At 46.2% G+C, this 14,645-nt stretch overlaps 1 protein-coding gene across 1 annotated transcript in view; it reads left to right on the top strand.

The window, feature by feature from the left end:
• The first annotated feature begins 1,844 nt into the window (after positions 1–1,844).
• The window catches only part of exoc2 (exocyst complex component 2), an 80,807-nt gene continuing 68,006 nt past the window's right edge, over positions 1,845–14,645 (top strand). Inside the window, exon 1 of the mRNA XM_064334147.1 lies at positions 1,845–1,983. The gene's annotated coding sequence lies outside the window, so the exon portion shown is untranslated. The remainder of the gene's footprint in view (positions 1,984–14,645) is intronic.

The raw sequence follows: 14,645 nt of genomic DNA, 5'->3' as shown, positions 1-14,645 counted from the left end.
AGCCAGGGGGAGAGAGAGACAGACAGACAGACGGACGGACAGACAGACCGACGGGGCAGGCTGTGCTGGACGAGGCGACCCGACCACGCCTATAACGTCACGGTTTAACGCGAGGAGCCGGCTAGCGTGTAGGGCGGTAAACTCGGAGCGGTCCTCTCATAGGTCCGCAGTGTCTCCACGGCGATACACTCAATTCTCGGGAGTAATTACGCTAAGCTGCGTGCTTATGCTAGCAAATAGCCCCTGCAGTAATTTGGCATTAACTACAATCATGCGCCGGACAACGCTGAACTCGATAGAGCGATAAGCGGGGGGCCGGCCTATCTGGACCCCGATCCCATCAATTATCAGATTTAAAAAAAAAAAAAAAACCACGTAATTGTGAAACACAGGTTCCCCGGAGGTTCCTTTTCCCCTTATCAAAGAAACGTCCGCCTTGGACAATTTCGTGAAATAAATATATATTTCCCCTCAGCCTTTGCCTGGGTGGTCCCCGACGCGGGCCCTTGTGATGGTGTGCCGTTCCCAGAACAAGTGGCAACGCCGTGACAACGCCATGGCAACGTCGTGGCCGCGCACCATGAAAGGCAACGGAGGGCCGAACTCCCGGCAGACCCGACGTTCTCGCAACGTTTCCGTAACCTCGGCGAAATGCCTCAGCAGCACGAGAACGCTATCTGCTGCCGAACTTGGTGTGCGCACCGTGCAGCGAACATTAAATTCAGAGACGATGTGTTGGTGGCGATTTAAAATGAGTTTTTTTAGTGACCAGTAAAATTAGTTGGTTCTGCATTGGCTTGACTATGTAACGTGAGATTATTCATGATAATGCATTTGTGTTCATAATAACAGTAGCAGTAGTAATAATGATAATAATAATAGTGTATTATATTGTAATTTGACTACCGCTGAAATACATTTAAATAAAACTTACATTTAAATCCATAAATATTTATTTCTTTTTTAGAATAACATATTTGTGATTGCCACATCGTTCACATGAAAAAATAATGCAATAATAAAAAGTACATTGAAAGGATGACACAATGATGCGAATGATGTTGGGGTGAGAATGTTCAGAATCAGGAAATAATAATTTGTGGATTTTAAAGGATTAAGTTGTTTGCTTCTCGGTTTGCACCCCACCAATCACCCCCCCCCCCCCCCCCTTTTTTTTTTTTTTTTTTTTGTTGTTGCTTCAAACACAAAGCCTTCCAAGTCATGTGTCAATCAGGCTCCAGGAAGTCTTTATAATAACAGGATGCTTACTCTGTAAGGAACAGCTGTGTGAAAGATGGAAAATGAGTAATACAATAAAATGTAAAAGGCTATTGTTTAATTCATGCTTACTTGAAAAAGAGAGGTCTGCCATTCCCAAAAGCTGGATACCACAGAGGTGGATGTAATGACACAAATTTGCAACAAAAAAAAGGAATAAATAAAAATAAAAAATAAAAAAGTAAAAAAGCAAAGTCACACACATTATTTGAAATATCATGGAAATTAATTAACGTACAATGAATTAACTAAAATTGAATGGCTGAATTTCACAATCTTCACAAAAAAATTATGAAAAGCTCGCAATTGCAAAACTTCCATACAAATTCTATTATTTTTTTTGTCCAATGCTGTGCATCATCCATCGTAATGGAAAGTGTTGCATGTTTTATTGTCAATTACATAATATCTAAGCTTGAACAATGCTGAAATAAAATTCTACCCACCAGGGAACGACATCTGACATTTAAAAAAAAATTCCCAGGGCATTATGGCCACTTCAATTCATGAATTTAGTATAGGTTGATTCCCTCAATCGGCCGAATTTAAATAGAATTGGCCCCAGCCCTGGATTCCACAGCTCGCTTTGCAACCTTCGCATCTCCTGAGGCTGAGCAGTGACGTTGTCAGGAAACTGTAACCCGGAAGTTGATGTTATTCGCGACATTCGAGGTCAATCGGAGCTTCATCCTGCAGCTTGTAGCTGTAAGTGGGTCTTTTAATATATAACATAATTTTTACGTTACACATACGATCATAGTCAGCTTCCTGTTGAGTAAGAGGCAGATAGCACGCAGTAACATTCATTGTGCTGTGCTGCCATTCACCGAAGAACGGTTTATTTGTTGTTAACTTGCAAACAGTATAGCTTGCTCGCCAGTGTTTTGGCTAACCTACCTAACCTAGTTAGCTACGTCTTACTAGCTAGGCCAGTTATGAAGTTGTTCGTATTGGTATATCTAGTTCCTTGTACGATTATTTATGGCATTGCTGGATTAAAAATGAAGTGGTGCTTCGAGCGATATTGCGTATTTTTCATTAGCTAACTAGCTAGCTGAATTGTCCTGTCAGCGGAATGTTCATCTGTGTTTCCGTAGGAAACTGATCCACCCATTGCACATATCTTTGTTATAACGGAATGGGACGACGGCGTTTATCAACGCTGTGCTAGAGCAACAGACGTCGTATAATTCATTGTAATATTCCGTGTATAAATGTCATGCTACGACACTAGCCCTGTCCTCTTTGTTTGCTAGGTAGATACCTGTCATCTGTGCTTCAAGATCTTTACCATTAACTTGGCTACGTTAGTTACTTGCTTACCGTCGCAACATTTGCTAAAACGCTTTGCTCATTGGGTGGTTAGTTAGCGTTGGCCCTTGTACGATATTTGCCGTTCAGTATCACTGCCTGATTGTCAAAATACACTCTTCCCTTCGCTGCTACTTGGTACCCTTTTCATTGTCATTAAACGTTGGCGGTGGCAGAAATTATACTATGAGGTTTTAGCAGTGGCACTTGACATCGGTCTTAAAATTCTTATTTTTTCGCCTATCTGGTAAACTAATTTGACAAAACGAGACAGTAGCAAATAAGACCTTACTTATTGACTTTCGGAAACCAAATGACGCGCCATTACCAACAAAACATGGCATTTGTGTTCGTCAATATCTTTTGGTTTTTACATAGCATACGTAGGAAGACTGACGCATTGTAGAATTCTGATCATAAACTGGAGTTTGCTGGTTTGTGTCCAGTCTGCTGGTACTCTCTTGAACCAGGATCTGTAGTACAGTTAATATTCAACTGCATACATTGATAATGTACTAACTGTAGCCTAAATATTAGTCTCCTTAGACAATGGTGTCTGTATAACACAGCACGTATGAGATGCGTAGCTAATCAAAGAGAATGCATGTGTGTTTCCATTTGGATTCATTATGTGGGTGAATTTAGTTGAGATTAGCTAGTGGGGTTGGAAATTATAATGTATATAAACAAGGCTGAATTAGATGTCCTGCTTTTTTGAACGTTAGAATCTGAATGTCATTACCACCATGCAACATAGCAAACAAAAAAAAACCAAACATGTTTGATGCTGGCTTTAGCTTAGAAGATAATGATTCGCAGACATTTTCATAAAGAGAGATGTCTTCATTTTGCGAAGACATGTTTCAACGGCATTGTGCAAAATAACTTTTTTTAGTATGCATTGCAAACACGTTTTCAAAACAGCTGTTCTTTGCCAGTGTGAAAATTCTGAAACTGTAACATTTGACAACATTTTTGTGCAGGGTTTGTGAGAGGCATACTGTTGGCAAAATACAGTAATCTCTCCTTTTTAATAGGGAACATCTGTTTACAGTGTGGGAATTACGGGATTTCAGTGTGACTATTGGACGCTTCTCGAAGCATTATCTTTGAAAGGCCGTTGAGTCTTTTGCTCCGCTCCGCTTTCACGCAAATAAAGCCGTACCCAAAAAGTACTGGGGCTCTATTGCGTCAGTCGTCACCGTGCAAACTGCATAATGCACCCCGTGCTTTTCTGTGGTGACACTATGCCAAGCACAATAGGAGCAGATGAAAGCAGTTGGCTGTTTGTATGTGAGGAGAAATCCCCGTGGCTCCATTCCTCGGAACTGCTTTGCTGATTTTTTTTCTTCTGAGCCGTGCGTTTGCTCGCGCCGGTCCCCGCAGAAGCAGAGCGGTATGCGATCGTTCGTTTTCAGCAGCGCGTGATAAAGGACTTACAGCGTTCGGCTATTAACCTCAGATATAAACACGAGTTTACTGTGGAGAGTGATTTATTTTCCACCCTTTTTGCTATTCCTGCTGTTTTCATTGTGTTTTCAAAGCATTATTTTTACTTGTTTCTATTAAACCAGCCACATTTTCACTGCTGTGACATGTTGTTAGTATTAGCACTTCAAATAAAGTTTATCCAACGATTTGCTCTGGAGGCATTTATTATGACCAACACATACAACACTGACAGACAAACTTAAGGTGCCATTGGAAACTTTGGAAGTGGTGTTGGGGTCTCTCCTTTGGCCAAAAATCTGAAGGAATACACAGTACTGAAATTTTAAAAAACTATTCTTTATTATTATTATTATTATTATTATTATTATTATTAACAAAATTTCTGGCGGAAACGCCTTTAGCTTAAAAATGTTTCTATGGTTGGTTTGTTCCCTATATCTTTGTTGTTTTATAAATTGAAGATTAGCTTAGCATTATATCAATATGAATATCAGACTGTATTGGGTAGAGTTATATAAATCAATCTTGCATCAATGCAAGCTAACACCCCCCCCTCGCCCCCGTCTGGCCTCCTTCCATTGTCACAGGACTCTGGTACCCCTGTCTGCACTTCATGTCTTTAAGCAAATTACCTTTCGGGTCCTTCTTGGACTTGTTTGCTAATTATTACAGGTTTATGAAATAATGTTTTTTTTCCCGCTTTGACCTCAAGGTGACAGGAATCAGACCCCCCTCCCTTCCCCCCAGCCCACGACCCACTCCCAGCCTGCAAAGCTGGGACCCTGTTCAGTAGCAGCAGGGCCGAGCATTCGTGCTGTTACAGCTGGGACATGGAAATTTAACCTGCTGGTGCTCTCCATCGTTTGCTAAGCTTAAGGTTGGAAATCTTTTAATGTGACTTAAGCCAGCTGATGTTGTTGCATGTAAAGATATGTCAAACAATAACAATACTTTTGTCTTTTTTTAATGAAACTGAAAATGCGTTGTTCCATAATGGCGCGGCGATGTGGGCATGACTCAGGCTATCTGTACGGATCCGGGCGAGCCTGGTTTGGGTTGGAGGGGGGCCATCTTCACGCAAAAGAGACTGGCTCCCTCTCCGAGCCCCCCCCCCCCCACGTCACTGTTCCGTGTCCCCGGCCCGGCCTGGCCCGGGGGGGGGGGGCGGCCTTTTGACGGATCGCTGGCCATTTCCTGACTCCTGCACCAGCTCTAATTGGAAATTTGGGTGGCCTGCTTATTTATATTGGTGGAATGCGCCGGGTTATATTTTCATGGTGCTTTTCTCAGCAGTGCAGCGTTACAGATCCCAACAGTGAGCCTCAGAGGTGGGGGGGGGGGGGGAGGGTGCTGTGGGGTGGGGGGGGGATGTGGCGCCCCTCGAGCTGCACCCCATCCCGGCTCCCATGTTTTCACAGTCCCTTGTTGAAGGGGGGTCTGCCGCCGGGGTAAAGCCGTTTGGGGGAGGTTGTTGGGGGTGCGGGGGGTCCGGACCGCACTTCACATTTTACGTGTTTATGAATACACCGTATGTTATACACTTAGCATTTACTGCAGTGATTATTATACTCTACATTGCTGCTTTAGAATGTACAACTTGAATATTTATTATTTGTGCTGCACATTTTCTGCTGTAGTTAACAGCACTTAACGTGTACACTTGCTGTTAGCAGTACGTTTCACATTATAAACTTAGAATGTATAACTTTAATATGTATATTTCACACTGTAGTTAACACACCTTAACATTTCACGCTTTTCATTCACTACGGTCATCAGTACGTGGTAGTGGGCCCCGTGCTCTGCAGCATCGATACAGATGATTCTGACTTGAAGGGAGTGTAGATGATGTTTGTGTTCGATTAATATGATGAAATGTATCACTCTTTATAATACGTAGCATAGTAGGAGTTTATTAGATTAAGTTAAACAGCAGCATTTTAGCTTTTTTTCCTGTTGGATCTTTAACAAAATGCTGTATTTAGTTATGAAGATAATTTTTAATGTGGACATTTCGTTCTGTTTCACTGAGAAGTTTGAAATGGTAAAAAAAGATTGCATAATAGAAATGATGCTGTGGAAATGTTGAATACTTTAATTGAAAGCCCAGTAATGTTTCTGATAGTTAAGCCTTTAAAAATATGTCAGTAAATGAATGTTCCATGATATTGGGATTGTGTTTATTTTTCCAGTGGTTAATGAGGACCTGCTGCCTGACCAGGAAAGGGGAGGGTAAAAGGGAAAAGTAAAACCAAACAAACAGCCTATCAAAACATAACAAACAAGAATAAGCAATGCCTGTGCTTGACCTACACTGACACTGCTGTCTCATTGGCTGGATGAAAGCAAAAACATTTTCATTGGCTGGATGAAAGCAAAAGCTTTCTCATTGGCTGGTTGAAAGCAGAAGCTTTCTCATTGGCTGGATGAAAGCAAAAGCTTTCTCATTGGCTGGTTGAAAGTAAAAGCTTTCTCATTGGCTGGTTGAAAGTAAAAGCTTTCTCATTGGCTGGTTGAAAGCAAAAGCTTTCTCATTGGCTGGTTGAAAGCAAAAGCTTTCTCATTGGCTGGTTGAAAGCAAAAGCTTTTCTCATTGGCTGGATGAAAGCAAAAGCTTTCTCATTGGCTGGTTGAAAGCAAAAGCTTTTCTCATTGGCTGGATGAGTCGTCGCGGAAGGGGTTCACAGGCCGCTCGTTCCATGTGAATGAAGGCGCAGGTGTCCTCAGGTGAGGTCCCCGCGCCGTAGTCCTCGCCCGGCGTGCATGCCCGTCGAGTTTGGCTGTGAGGAACGCCAGGTGGCATCGCTGATTGGCCTTTACTAGTCCGCTGGGGACGGGCGCGATCGGTCTCTTTTGAAAGGGTATCTTTGTCGATTTGGGTCGAGTGCGTTTGCAAACGGCTCAGCCGCGCGGCTTTGCCGGTCTGCCTGTGAGGAACGCTCCCCGTTGTTCGCTTCTCTCCGTCGGGGGGGAATGAACGGTGAAGGCGGATATCTCTGGTCCCCGGCTGTCTCTAATCCCAGGCAGAAACCGTACGAGCCTCGCTAATCTGAGGCAGCGCTGCTTGCTGTCAGGAGCGAATGCACAGTGATCCATATGCTAGCTATTATTACGGAGGAATTATACCTTTAACAAAAAAACATCTGTCTTGTCCTTGTGCCTTTTTTTTTTCCTTCCTTTCATTTTTAGCACACCCAAATGTGGCTTGCTGCCTCCAAACAGAGAGCTGAAGCTTAGCCCCGTGTTTAAACTCGACTCCGTGTGTTCCTATCACACGCAGAGCCACACGGCCAGTGCAGATGTGCGTTGGGCAGATGTGCCTTCGTGAGTCAGATCTGCTGTGATCCACTCAGCGTTGCTACGGGCAGTTTTACCCGCTGATGTTCCAGGAGCCTCTGTTCACCTTGTTAAAAGGCGTTTTTCGTGTTTATGCCTTTGCTGGACCATTTGCAATAGGAATAGGAACCTGTTGTGTGTCCCTCATTGGCTGTGCCCTTTGTTGCTGGTCCAGGCGAATGAGAGGTGAGGTGGGGTCGAAGGTCAGAGGTCAATCTAGAAGTGAGCCACTCTGTCAGGGTCCTGAGTTGTGTGTTAATGTCCCACAGGGCCTGATCTTTGTTAAGGTTTAAGAGGGTGGATGTTCCTGCTCGTGAAAAGCTAGGCCATTTGATTCCCCCCCCCCCCCCCCCAGCTTTTAGCCGAAACAAAGTGTAGTGCCCACCCACTCTGCTATGATAGACTTACCTCCATCTAGGTCATTTTTGGTCTTTCAAGGGTGGAGAATACAAGTGTTTTGGATGACCTTGTTTTACAGGCAAGTTCAGGAGATTAGTCTGCCCAGACAGCTCTGGAAATGGGCAAAATAAAAGTTTTTTTTTCTACAAAATTAGAGCTACTAGATTTGTCATTGTTAACATTGTCTTATCAGTTTGGCCTGAAATAAAATGATTGTCCTTTTTATGATCCGTACGTCTCCCCAGGTCAGACAGAGCATATCGCGCGTGCTGTTTATCCGCTCGATAAGGCACATCCACGCACATCCTTATAGCCGTGGAGGTCTTTGAAGTTCGGTTTTTTATCTTGTTTTGTAATGCAGTGAATGGCTTACTTATCTCAGTCCAGCCCACACAACAATTTTTCACTTTCAGGAAGGAAAATTTGGCTGTGCTTTTCCAGAGACATCTCTCTTTCTGCTTTCTCATTGTCATCAGTAACTGATTACACCTCAGTACTCTGCAGTTCTCCTGCTTTTGGAGCGCTTGATTTGTGCTATCTGGAAAAAGAATACTTTTAGGAGCACATCTGCCAATAGGGATGCATTAGTGTGTGCCCACATTTTTAAACTTTAAAAGGAGCACATGAGTTCCTTGGAAAAAATGTTAGCCTAATTTTAGCCCTGCAATCCTCTGCGTAAAAGTTGTATTGAGTGCGTAGTACGCAGTGCTGTTCAGTTCTGTCCAGTAGGGGGCATCAGAGTTATCTGCCCTGACACACAGGGTACATTTCAGCAGCAGTGCTATTGGTGTTAATCGATGTAATACTAGCATAAGGAATGTTGTGGGGGGTGGGGTATGCTACATTTTATATTAAGGCGTGTAATTTGTGTTCAAATAGTGAAGCGCAAACAGAGGTGTTCGGATAAAAGAGATCCTTGATGGAGCGGTGTTTGTTTAAAGTTGGGACCGTGTGACGCGTGAACGGCAGGTTGGGGGGCTGGCGGAGGACAGAGGTGTGTGCAGGGGTGGGACCCCCCCCTCCCCGCCCCCCAGGCCTGAAAGGGACCCTTTGTGTACCATGCAATCGCTCCCATATGTGCTCCCTCTCTCTCACAGGTGAAACAGCTCTCTGACCATTCTACAGGCCGCCCCCAGACCCCCCCTAATCGCTTGTGAACGAGAAACACCCCCCCCCACTCGCTCCGTCCTGCTCTGGGTTGCTGGAGATAGTGTTATTTCCATTTTTGTGAAAACAACATTAGTGTTTTTTAAAACATTTTTTAGGAGAAACTAATGTTGGTGTTTTATGGGGACAGTAGCATTGGTGGTTTTTGGGGACGGTCATGTTGGTGCTTTTTGGGGACGGCATCTTTGGTGTTTTTAGGTTGCTTCATTTGGGGATGGTACTGTAGCCTTTTTTTGTACCCCCTTTAATGTGTGTGTATATTTATGTGTACATGTATGTATGTGTGTGTGTGTGTATGTGTGTGTGTGTATGTGTACATATATTCATGTGTGTGCATGTGCGTGTGTGTGTCTGTGTACATATAATCATGTGCGTGTGCGCGTGTGGGTGTGTGTTCGTGTGAGTGTGTGTATGTTCGTGTGAGTGTGTGTGTGCGTGTGTGTGTGTGTGTGCGTGTGTGTGTGTGAGGCCACAGTATCCCCTCTGCTCTGACTCTGGTACTGTGTGGGTTGGGGTGGGGCAGGAAGGTTGTGAGCTATAAAGGGCCTCAGTACAGGGCTGTTACCAGAGGGACAAATTACACCCCTTATGCCCCCCGTGCCCCCTGCCACCACCCACCACTACCCCATCCCACTCTCACAGGCCGAACTCATCTGCACTGCCCTCTGTGTGCAGGGGGTGTCTCTCACGCTGCATGGTTGTTTCCTGTTGTGAGTTGTGGGAACTGCGAGCTTTAACTGTAAAATCGGGGGAAATAAGACCTCGTGCTGTTAAGGAAAGAACAGGGAAGATGAAATGCTGTGTTACTGGGGGTAGGGTGGGGGTGGGGGGAACGACACACACACGCAGCCTCACACCTGCAGGTGAAAATTAAAGTGCTTCTCGGTGCGAGCGTGTTTGTTTGGTTGAGGGGGTGACGGTAAAAACGGCGTTCTGGATGATCGCGGCCCCCCCCCCGTCCTCGGTAGGACCCCCCCGTCCCCCCCCCACGTCCCCGTCCCCCGCCCTCGGCGTGCCGTTCAAAGGCTGTTTGTCCAGGATGCGGGGCGAAGGCGCATTGTGTTTGGGCCTGATTGTGCTTCGCCTCTCGGTGGGTGGTGGGCGGGCGCGGGACGGCGGCCTGGGTCAGACCGGGCCTTTGATTCGGCGCGGGGGGGGACGGGGGGTGGGGGGCGGACCCCCGCTCCACGCGCGCCGAAAACAACACCGGTGCATCTAAAAACAGGCCCGCCGATGGCCTCGAGAGACTCCCCAGTCCCACGCTGCACGCCACAGAGGAGGAAGAGGAGGAAGACGATGGAGAGAGAGAGAGAGAGAGAGAGGGAAAGAGGTAGAGAGGAAGAAAGGAGGGGGTGGGTCACAGAAAGACGCTGTAGGAAAGAGAGGGAGAAAGGAGCGCTACAGTCATGTTTATGTAACGTGTAACGGTTGTTTCGTTTTCAGTGATCATTCTTAAAGTGCAGCGGCCACGTTTTGCCTTTGTGCCACGCCAGAGGCTCTGGCCTTTTTTACTGCCTGCCAGTGTCACTGTGTGTTTGCCGTTAAAAAGCTCTCCCCCTTCCCTAGAAATGAAATACTGCAGTACATTGTAAATGTATTTTTGAAAATATAAAGATAAATAAATTGCGCTGTTGTGTACATTGCAAAAAAAAAGTATATATATATAGAAGCCTCCTGTCTGACAGCTGGAATATAGCCTAGTGTGTTTTTATCATTTTATTTCAGTGTCGTTTCAGTCCGCTCATTTACCGCAGAGCAGTTTTCAGCCTCTTGCGTTTTTCGTGTGTTTTTGTCTGGTGCGCAGCGCAGTGCGACTGGAATGTAGTTTGTGATGCGGGAGGCTTGTGTCTCTTTCGGCCCGGTTAAGTGCTGCCTCAGTATCGGTACGTATCGTTGCGCAATTGTTTCCATCTGCTTTGAGACGGGCGTTTTGTGTGCGTTATAATCCGGGCCGCAAATTTACGTCGAACCGTTTCCCAGGACATTCTGAAGGCGCTCCCGTCTAATTGGCACGTTTGGCGTCGTCGCGCAGTTTAAAAAATCACACACGCACGAGAGCGCTGGAAATTACAGCGATGTGAAAAGCTATTACCGGTTTCGGGTCCTCTGCGGCGCGCGTTCCACATGGAGAAATCCCACGCGCCACTTTTCCCCTCTCGGAGGTAATCAGCAGCGGAATCTGCCCGCGAGTCCCCACTTAAAGCGGCGTGTTCGCGTGAAATCAAATCTGCGAATCTCTTCATTTTTTTTTTTAGTTTTTTTTTTTTACCTGCCTTTGTGTCTTTTGTATTTTGCTTGTTTTGTTTTACTCCAATACATCAGTCTAAATTGGAATGAACTTTAAGGAAAGACATAGCTAACAGCACAACAATTTTGTTTTAGTCAGTTTCCATTTTTTTTTTGTATTTCTTTCATGTTGATGGCTTTCAGATCAGGAGAATGGGTAAGAGCTGCCAACATGGCATTTCTGAAGCCCTGAGTCACTGTGGGCAGGTCCACCCAGCCCTGCCCAGGGGAGTTATGGGTAGGGCGAGGAATCATTGGCTGACTGAACAAAACTACCACTTTTGAAAAAAATGGTTAAAAATACTTTTTCCAAGTAAAACAAAACTGCAGTTTTACACCTGTTAAATAGTTCATTATTGGGAGCATTTCGTCTGTACCACAGCTCCTCAGCAGATCTTTGGATAGAAACTCCTTCTGCACTTTTGGTGAGCACCCATTGTCATGTGACTTTTGCAGTGCTACTGTGCACTTTCTTGCCAATACTGTTTTTGGTGGGGAAGGGGGGGGAAGGGGGGGGGGGCGGGGGCGTGTGTAGATCCAACCGGTGTCCATCTTCCAATTCATATGGGTTCCAAACCAAGACTAGGGTGGGGGGGTGGGGGGTGGGGGGGTGGGGGGGACTAACAATCGCCATCCCTCTTAGACTCAAAAAACAGCTGAGGCAAGCAGGAAGTCGTGAGGCAACAGTTGCTTCTCCCCCCGCCCCGCCCTGCCCGCCCCGCCCCGCCCCGCCCAACCTCACCTCGAGCGTGGGCCCAGGTTTACCCTCCGCTTCGCCAGGTTAATGCCCCGCTCGACCCACTGCATTTGCGTATAAGCGCTAAAATGACATGAGATGCTAAAACTATACAAAAATCTAATCGTTGAGCATTCACTCAGAATTAAAGTTGATTTCAGGCCTAGGTTAAACAGCAAATTGTTTGATCCTCTTTGAAATTTTTTTTTTTTGCAAATTGCTATAAAAATGGCTTGTTTTAAATTGATTACGTAGCATCTTTAGCTTACTGTAGCACAGATCTGAATGCATGGCTGTAGCCAGGAGGGCATTAAGACACCAGCTGCGGTGAGTCAAATTGTTCCTGTCTGGAATTAGCGGGGTCCTTTGCTGCCCTCTAAAGGCTGTGAAAGGAAACTGCAGCAGGTTTTTCTCTCTGGGGCCTGGAAGATGCTGAGGCCTGCCGTGAGTAACGCACGTTTTTTTACACAGAACCTCCGATATAACGGCCGCTCTCCGGGAAAACAGCGCGAGGAAGGCCCGTGTTTTATCTCACTCCCTGCCCCGTTGTGAATCTCGTCAAGTCGTTCAGCAGCTTCAGTAATCCGCAGACTCGTCGCTGTGACTGATTGTGAGTGTTCATGTGCGGAGTACGGAGCTCGGCCAAAGCTGCTTCAGTGCAGCGTATCTGGCCGGTAAATGCGTTTGCTCTGTGCCTGGGGCTAAGGCGCTTCAGATGCAGCACTTTTTCCCGTACTCTCTGTAACGGCAGTGCGGCGTGATTAAAGAATCTCAGAAATACCGCACTTCATATTTCTGCACTGATTATCAGTCCTACCAGGCGCACACGGGGCCGTCCAATCAGAGTTGGGTTTTTGTTCTCAGCCAGACTGTCAGGAGATTCTCCCTGTCTGGGAGCTAAAAAGGTACAAATTGAGCACGCTCAGTGCCTCAGGTCTCTTGGAGCTTGGTGAGTGCAGGCTGTGCTGTGATTGGCCGGTGGTGGAGATGGGAGTGGGGGCAGCAGGCCGCGCTGCGATTGGCCGGTGGTGGAGACAGGCGCAGCGCGGAGGCGGGGCCTGGAGCGGGGAGCGGAGCGGAGCAGCGTTTGGGCAGGGTTCCCGGGGCAGTGCGAGGCCCACAGTAAAGTAAACACACTGGGGCTTCTCTGGGCCCGCTCCCCAGACCACACACCCAGACCACACAGCGCCTGCCCCGGCCCCTCGCACGCAACGGCCCCCCGAGCTGTCAGTCTGCCCGGCCTGCGGAGCGAGAGAGAGTGTGTGTGTGTGTGTGAGAGAGAGAGAGCAGTGTGTGTGTGTGTGTGAGAGAGAGAGCTGTGTGTGTGTGTGAGAGAGAGAGGAGTGTGTGTGTGAGAGAGAGAGAGCAGTGTGTGTGTGTGAGAGATTGTGCAGGGAAGTTGGGGGGCTGGGGGGCAGCGGCAGGGGGGTCCATCCCAGCTCCCCGCTGGGAAAACACAACGGTCGTGCCCTTTACCAAAATGAGACCCCCCCCCTCCCCCACCGGCCTCACCGCACACACCAGTAGGCCCTGTCGAATGAGCGGTGGAACACTTCTTTAAAGAGAGCTGTTAACCTCCCATGTCCCCCTGTGTCAGCCTGCCCCCCTCCCCCTGGCCGTTTGGGGGAGGATGGGTTGTGTCCAGCCAGGGATGGGGGGGGGGCTGTGTGGCCGGGAGAGAACCAGGTAAAGGTGAAGGTGTAGGAGTGTGAGCTCGGCTCCACCTACCCCTGCTGTAAAAGGCTTTCTTTGTTTTTTTAAAAACATTTTTATTTTTTCTGTTGTGTTTTTCTCGTGCATCGAAACGCCGAATGTATTGAATTAACGTTTTCTCAATTTCACATTTAACCGGAGAGGGAGGCCTTTCTCGCCTGTTTTCCTGCAGGATGCTTGGCTTGCGTAAACGGTCTGTGCTGTTTACTGAGGCCATTACTGTACGTGAAAACAAAGTAATAGTCACATCGCGATGCTGTGAGTTGCTTTTTTATGTAGGCTACGCTCAAGTTTAGCCTACTTACAAGGAAGTTTCTTCTACTTTATATTAAGAGAACAAAAAAAAAACTAATTTATTTGACAAAGAATGCAAATCCGCTTTACCATAAATGTCTGTGCAAGTGCTATTGCATGTTTGTTTTTTTTTAGGATTTTAGGAAATACCGTAGTGCCCTTCTGGAAGAGTAAGGCCAGTTCACCCTTAACGCTAGCGCTTTGAACCCACGGTGCCACTTCGCACTGCTTAGTGTGCTGTTTTTGTTCTGGGTTTGCTGACCGCTATATGGTACCTCGGTCAGTCATTCCTCTGTCTGTATTAGCGCTGCTACATAAACTAAGTCTCTTTTTATAATACAATTTGCTTTACTGTTATTTATCCAACGCTCTTAGCCAGAGCGACTTACAGTGCAAACACAGAGAACGTCTCTGCCGTAGTTTTTCTCCTCTTTCAGTTAAAATTCAAATCTAATTTTCTGGCACGTTTTATTGCCGTAAGGTACACGCGCCACGATAACGGCACAATCAATAACCGAAACGATGCTAACAAAAACGTGTGGGAAGAAGACTATTAATAGGCCTAAATAAAATAAAACACAAATAAAAAATAACGATAATAAACAGATAATAAAAAACAGTTGCAGTATAAACAGCCTTGTTTTAGTTTTGCTATTTTTTGCTCTCGGTTGCT

Source organism: Anguilla rostrata, chromosome 4 (assembly GCF_018555375.3).
Source record: "Anguilla rostrata isolate EN2019 chromosome 4, ASM1855537v3, whole genome shotgun sequence".
NCBI classification, from domain to species: Eukaryota; Metazoa; Chordata; class Actinopteri; order Anguilliformes; family Anguillidae; genus Anguilla; species Anguilla rostrata.
The sequence above is the reverse complement of the archived record's forward strand: the minus strand, read 5'-3'. Positions and strand labels throughout refer to the sequence as shown.